Below are 7,197 nucleotides of genomic sequence, written 5' to 3' on the forward strand. Positions count from 1 at the left end.
ATACCCCCTTGGGACCAAGCTAAACCCCCCTCCCCCAAACTTCCTTTAATTAATATTACAAGTTTCTTTGAACCAATTATGCCCACACATATATGTTATATTATATATATATGTATATATGCATACTTATTGCCATATTTGGAGTGACAACACCTTGGACCAAGTTTAACCCCACATACACTTCCTTAAATTAGTATTATAAGTTTTTTAAAACCAATTATGCACATATCTATATACATATATGTTATGTTACAAATGCACACTTATTATCATATGGATTAGAATCCATTAAAGTGAGCATATTTAGTTGGCCTAACTAATCTGAAATTATCTAATATAGAAAAAAAGATCAACAAGTTTTGCAGTAACATGTATTTTATATATATATATAACTTATGATTACCATTCCTTTATAAGATTAACAAGTTACACAGATCATAAAAGACTTAACATTCACTTTAGTATAACTTTCTTATTAACAAAGTCTTACTGCATTTTTCCTCCATCATTTATATCACGGTATTTAATGTCAGGTCTCCCTTTTAACTAAGCTAATATGCCAAAGCAAAAACCAAAAGATAAATGTTTAAGACAATTAACATAACTGAAATTTAAGCATCAACCACCCTGTCATTTATTTTGAAGCCTCTATTTCTTCCATCTTCGGTTATTAGTAGTCTTCCATCCCGTGAAGCTGGAGAATTACAGATCATCTGGAGATATCAGCGGTAGAGGAAACAAATGACTGGCCCAATGCATTTCTTAATTCGAGAAGATAAATCTTGTTCTACTGGCAGTGGCCAACCTCTCAGACATGTTCCTGACTTTAAGGTAACAGTAAAATCCTCTGAAGAAAAGCAGGAGGCCAATCAAAAGAAATATCCACCAAAGCCAGTACTGTCCATTGAAGTATCCGGTAAAGTAGTCGGAGAACCGCACGATGAGGATCCACTTGGTCAAGGAGAGCCCGAAGCCGCACAGGGCTCCGTACCTGCCGGCCACGGAGTTGGTGGTGCAGAAGGACAAGCAGAAGCCGACCCAGTTGAAGATGAAGGCCATGAAGAAGGCCACCAGGAAGATGCCGTCGTTGCCCACCCGCAGCTGGTCTGAGTCCGAAGAGGCGGCCGAGTCATCCCTGGGCGCGAAGTCGTCTTCTCTCTGCGTGGGCTCCCCGGAGGCCACGGCGCTGGCGGCCAGGGCGGCTGCTTTGGCCCTCTCCGCTTCGTCGTAGGTGGGCAGAGACGTGGCCACGCTGTAGGGGGGCGGCACGGGGAAGGGCTCGCAGAGATCTTCCGTTTCCGAGGCGGTCTCCGCCTCCGCGGAGCCCAGGCCGTAGGGTGGCGGGGAGGGGCTCCATTTGGAGAAGGACAGGGCCGGGGCGGAAGGCGAAGGCGTCGGCGTCGGCGTCGGCCGGGGTGTGATCTGCGTGGACGTGGAAGGCTGCTCCAAGGCCGGGGACTCCGGGTCATTCTCTTCGTTGCGAAGCACTTGGTAGCCGTTGCTCACGGTAGGGCGCAGTTCCATCGTGCCCGGCCCGGGATAGGAGACCGAGGTGCCTTCCCCCGCCGGTCACACCTCGGCCGCCTCACGCCGCTCTCCGCCCCTTCTGCCTCGAGGGCGCCCCCTCCCCACCCCCGCCCCGCGGCGTCCCTTCCGCCTCTGCAGATGCAGCTGCCGCGGCCGCGTGACGGGGCCGCCTCACTCCCCGCCGCGGCCGCCGCAGCCGCCTCAGCGGAATCCTCCGCGCGCGCCTTTACCTAGTGTCGTTGTGAAGTACCGGGCCGGCAGGTGAGCGCGCCTTTGTCCGGGAGGCGTGCTAGGGCCGGGGCGGCGCTCCTTCCGCCTCCTTGGGAGGGGAACCAGAACTACTTAATGCGGCCGCGTGCACGCGCGCCTCGGGAGGCCTCCCCCCGCTTTCCTTTGCGGGAAACTGAAGCGCTCTCTGGCGAGGCTGCCCTGCGGAGCAGCGCATGTGCTGGAGACTCCTCACAGAAGTGCTTTAGAATCCCTTGCCTCTCAGGGATGTCCAGGTGTGTGTGTGCGCTTTATAATCAGTATTAAACCCCGTACACTTCCTAACCTGTTCTGTGTGTGTTTCAGGGACTCCTTCCGGAGGCGCGCGGTGCTCACGGATCCCTTTCTCAAGTAATGTTTGCAAATGCATAAAATACTTAGGGATTCCAAGGAAACCTATCGTCTGAAATACAGGTAAATCTCTTAAACAATCTGAGACCTCGAGTCCGCTGGTCCCGCTCCCCGAGTTCGCATGTGAGTCAGCTCGGGCCCAAGCACTACGAAGTCACGTAACCCCTTAAAGGGTCCGATGAACGTGTAAGTGCTATGTATTCACGTTAATGAGGCCGGAATACGTGCATAGACCTAGAAAGGCACTTAGTCTTGTTGTCCGGCGCCCCAGACCTCCGACTGGTGGAAAGTCACCTCCCTCTCCGGGCCCTCCCTCGTAAAAGGGGAAAGTCGGCTCACACCGCGCATAACGGAAGGCAGCTTATAGCTCAAAAAGCTACTCGGACTTGTCCATTAATTTGTCCTTGGCAGAATGTAAAACTTTTTCTTTCTTTCTTTTTTTTTTTGTTATAATTCTAAGAAATTTCGTTTCAAATACAGCAAATACCAGTATTTATAACCCACAAAAACCAGCTTGATAGTCCTCAATCATTTTTTTTTCTGTTTTTATTTTTATTTTTTTATTTATTTTTATTTTTTAGAACGTAAAACTTCTTGAAAGTAGAGGCTTGACTTTTTAATGTCTGTGTCCACAGAGCTTAAAACAGACCCCAGATGCATGGCAGACCTATAATCAATGCTTTGGAGTCAGTTGATTGATTGACAGCTTGGGGTTTCTCCTAGTATTGTAGTATAGTTTAGTGGAAAGAAAATCCTTGAATTTCAACCAAAACATAAAGTATTCTCTCCTAGCCCTATCCTGTCGTTTCAGTCTGTGTGACTGTGAAAGTTAAAAATATAAAACAATAAAGCTGCTTCAGCTACAATTCGCAAGATAGTTTACAAATGTTACCTTATTTCATCCTTACAACAGCCCCTCAAGGAAGAACTACCATGTCTGGTCTATAAAGGAATAAACGCTCATTTTGATGTTTAGTTTTTTAATTTATGGTTACACAATTGTGTTGTTACTCTGATCCTCATTTTCTTCTTCTGTAAAATGAAAGTAATAGTAGTCAGATTATCTATTGCAGAAGGAAGGTACTTGTCACCTATTTTAAGTTAATTAAATATATCATCAAAGTTCTTAATATGTATTGGCAGAAAAAGACAAACATACAAAGTCATGTAATATACCCATTATGTAACAATGCAAGACATGTAATAGACATGAGCAAGTATGAAATAATTTGGAAAAGAAAGACTGAGAGAAGCAAAGAAACTATAACTACAAAGTATACCTATATTGGACCAATTTTTCTTGATCTATACTGCAGAAAACCCTGAAAATATCCCACCATTCATTTGTTTCAGTGAACTTTGTGTTATTTATTAATAGCCTTTAAATGTAAAAAAAAAAAAAAAATTAGATTTTATCACATGGGTTCTGTCAAAGTTTTATTTAAACTAAAGAGTTTTACCACTCATGAAAAATTAGGGAACCATTGTATCAGATTAGCTAGGATCTAACAAGAATTTAAAGGATGCAAGGCATGGGTGCATTTTTGAGATATTTGGCAGTGAAGTGGAAAGAGTAAAATAAGTATCCTAGGAGGTAAACAACATAATATGCAGTAGTTTTCAGGATAGAAGAAAGTTCGAAGGCAAAGTACAAGCATGTGGAACAGGGAAAATTAACTATGTTTGGGGGAGAAGGATTAATAAATACTTAATAAATCTTGACCTCTCCCTTCAATCAAGTTTATAATCCATAAAAATTGAGTCCTTTAAGAAGTCAGAGATTGCAAAATAATCACTAACTCTAATAATCTAGTGTTTGACAAACCCAAGGACCCCAGCCTTTGGGATAAGAATTCAATGTTTGACAAAAATTGCTCGGAAAATTGGAAATTAATATGGCAGAAACTAGGGATTGACCTACACTTAACACTGTACACCAAGGTCAGGTCAAAATGGGTTCATGACCTAGGAATAAAGAACAAGATTATAAATAAATTAGAGGAACATAGGATAATTTACATCTCAGACCTATGGAAGAGGAATGAATTCATGACCAAAGAAGAACTAGAGATCATTATTGATCACAAAGTAGAAAACTTTGATTATACCAAATTGAAAAGTTTTTGTACAAACAAAACTAATGCAGATAAAATTAGAAGGGAAACAATAAACTGGGAAAACATTTTTACAGTCAAAGGTTCCAATAAAGGCCTCCTTTCCAAAATATATAGAGAATTGACTCTAATTTATAAGAAATCAAGCCAATCTTCAATTGATAAATGATCAAAGGATATGAACAGACACTTCTCAGATGAAGAAATTGAAACTATTTCTAGTCATATGAAAAGAGTCATTATTAATCAGAGAAATGTAAATTAAGACAACTCTGAGATACCACTACAACCTGTCAGATTGGCTAGAATGACAGGGAAAGATAATGCACAATGTTAGAGGGGATGTGGGAAAACAAGGACACTGATACATTGTTGGTGAAATTGTGAATACATCCAGCCATTCTGGAGAGCAATTTGGAATTATGCTCAGAGTTATCAAAACTGTGCATACCCTTTGACCCAGTAGTGTTACTACTGGGTTTTTATCCCAAAGAAATCTTAAAGAAGGGAAAGGGACCTGTATGTGCAAGAATGTTTGTGGCAGCCCTTTTTGCAGTGCCCATCAATTGGAGAATGGCTAAATAAATTGTGGTATATGAATATTATGGAATATTATTGTTCTGTAAGAAATGACCAACAGGATGATTTCAGAAAGGCCTGGAGAGACTTACATGAACTGATGCTGAGTGAAATGAGCAGGACCAGAAGATCATTGTATACTTCAATAACAATACTATGTGATGATCAATTCTGATGGATGTGGCCCTCTCCAACAATGAGATGAACCAAATCCAATATATCAGTAATTAACTGAACCAGCTACACCCAGCAAAAGAACTCTAGGGGATGACTATGAGCCACTACATAGAATTCCCAAGCCCTCTAGTTTTGTCCGCCTGCATTTTTGATTTCCTTCACAGGTTAATTGTACGCTATTTCAAAATCTGATTCTTTTTGTACAGCAAAACAACTGTTTGGACATATATACATATATTGTATTTAATTTATACTTTAACATATTTAACATGTATTGGTCAACCTGCCATTTGGGGGGAGGGGAAGGAAAGGAAAAATTAGAACAAAAGGTTTGGCAATTGTCAATGTTGTAAAATTACCCACGCAATATCTGGTAAATAAAAACTATTAAAATTAAAAAAAAAAGTCAGAGATTGGAGACAATGAAATATAGCTTTACTGGTGGTATGACTTCCTGAAGCCAAGGAGTCAAGATTCTTATTGATAAAATGCATATGTCTGAGTATTTCTGACCAGATTACCTATAAGTAAGACACTTATAAGGTGTTTTATTGCTCTAAATGCATGATCCTATGATTTCTTAAACAAATTTTAAAAAAAAACATTTTTTTTTTTCTATCAAGAGTAGAGGCTGAGGTGAAAATGGTGTTTGGTAGAAGAGTAGTGACCATTTGGAACAATTTATGCAAAAGAGGGAATAAAATAAATGTGAAGTGCATTTTGTGAACTTAGTGGGTCAAATTTACATGACTGATTTACTAGAGTATTATCATCATCAGAGTAGGAAGAGACTTTAGAAATAACCTAATTTCAAAATGTCTTCTTCCTGTAACAAATAAACAAAAAATAATGATAAAAGTAATGTCAGGAGGTTCTGGGCTTGGAAATATGTACCATAGAATTCCATTGGAATCTGGAAAATTAGTGAGGGAAAAATTAAAATGGTTTGCCCTGGAATTCAAATTTTACAGGAAATCCACTGTACTTAGGTAAATAATTGATAGACACTGAGCAACTAGAAACCCTGATAAAGATAAACAGATGGTTTGGGGAGTGTGAAAATAGAAGGTGTACTAAGTAAAAAGGAGGCAATCAGAGTTGGGGCACAACAAATTGGTTTTAGAGGTCAAATTTAACTAATAAAGGCTTCTATGGTTTTACTGTGGTGATAACATATATGGAAATGGAGATGTAGACAAATATAAGGATAAAAGACTTTGCATCAGGCTTTCAGATAGATCATCAGTAGGGAGACATCACTCAGGGTGACAGCAAGTAAGGAATGGGTTAAGAGAAGAATAATCTGAGTGCTAAAATTAACAAGAAAAGTGTTTTTTGTGGTAACAATTTGAAAGAAAATAAATACCTATTGTTTGGGAACTTCTGCCCAAATTTTCTAGTAGAATTTTATCTCAAGGTAAAAAAAAAAAAAAAAAAAAAATGGATATGAGGAAGTCAGAGAAACTGAAGTGCTTTCTTTGGAAGAGGATATTAGTGATGATACTCTTGAAAGGAAAGTAATGACTTTATTTTAGAATTTGTCATAAAAAGAAAGGAAATCTGAATATACTTTGATATGCCCTTAGACTATGGAAACAGATTTCAATGTGTTGAGGTATGAGAGGAAGGATTTCATGGAGCAAAATGTTATATAAGTCAGATCTATAAGGATGGAAGATGTTTGGAATGAAGTTCTGAAGATACAAAGGGAAATCGTTGTATTGAGGAGGAAAAATGGGAAATGTCTAAAGAGATCAGTGAGGATGCACAGGGCATTCACCACCCAAATTAGATGTTACAAAGAAAGGTACAGAAGATGGAAAGCAAGACTAGGTAAGAAAAAGATGAATATAAGTGTTACAGAGTTTTAAAACTATGAAGTCAGGAGTGTTAAGACTCAGAATGAATGAACTGAGCCTGACAAAAAAGACAAGTGTAGCAAAAAGCATAGATTTTTACTTTTTTAAAAGAGGTGTACAGTTAAAAAAAAAAAAGAAAATAAAGAAGTGGCAAGGACTTTTGCTTAGAGGGGGAAAAATAACAAGAGAGAGTGTTCTCAATTATTTTATTTCTATTTTTCTCTATGGAAAGAGATTGGTCTTTGCACTGGAAATCAGGATAAAAATGACAAGGAGTTAATTCCCAAGATAAATAAGGAGCTAGAAGAGAGCACTTCTCTGTT

At 39.7% G+C, this 7,197-nt stretch overlaps 1 pseudogene; it reads right to left on the reverse strand.

The window, feature by feature from the left end:
* Nucleotides 1-503: 503 nt before the first annotated feature.
* Nucleotides 504-2,011, reverse strand: LOC141542921 (NEDD4 family-interacting protein 2 pseudogene; annotated as a pseudogene).
* Between the last annotated feature and the right edge of the window lie 5,186 nt (nucleotides 2,012-7,197).

Source organism: Sminthopsis crassicaudata, chromosome 5, assembly GCF_048593235.1.
Source record: "Sminthopsis crassicaudata isolate SCR6 chromosome 5, ASM4859323v1, whole genome shotgun sequence".
In the NCBI taxonomy this organism is placed as follows: domain Eukaryota; kingdom Metazoa; phylum Chordata; class Mammalia; order Dasyuromorphia; family Dasyuridae; genus Sminthopsis; species Sminthopsis crassicaudata.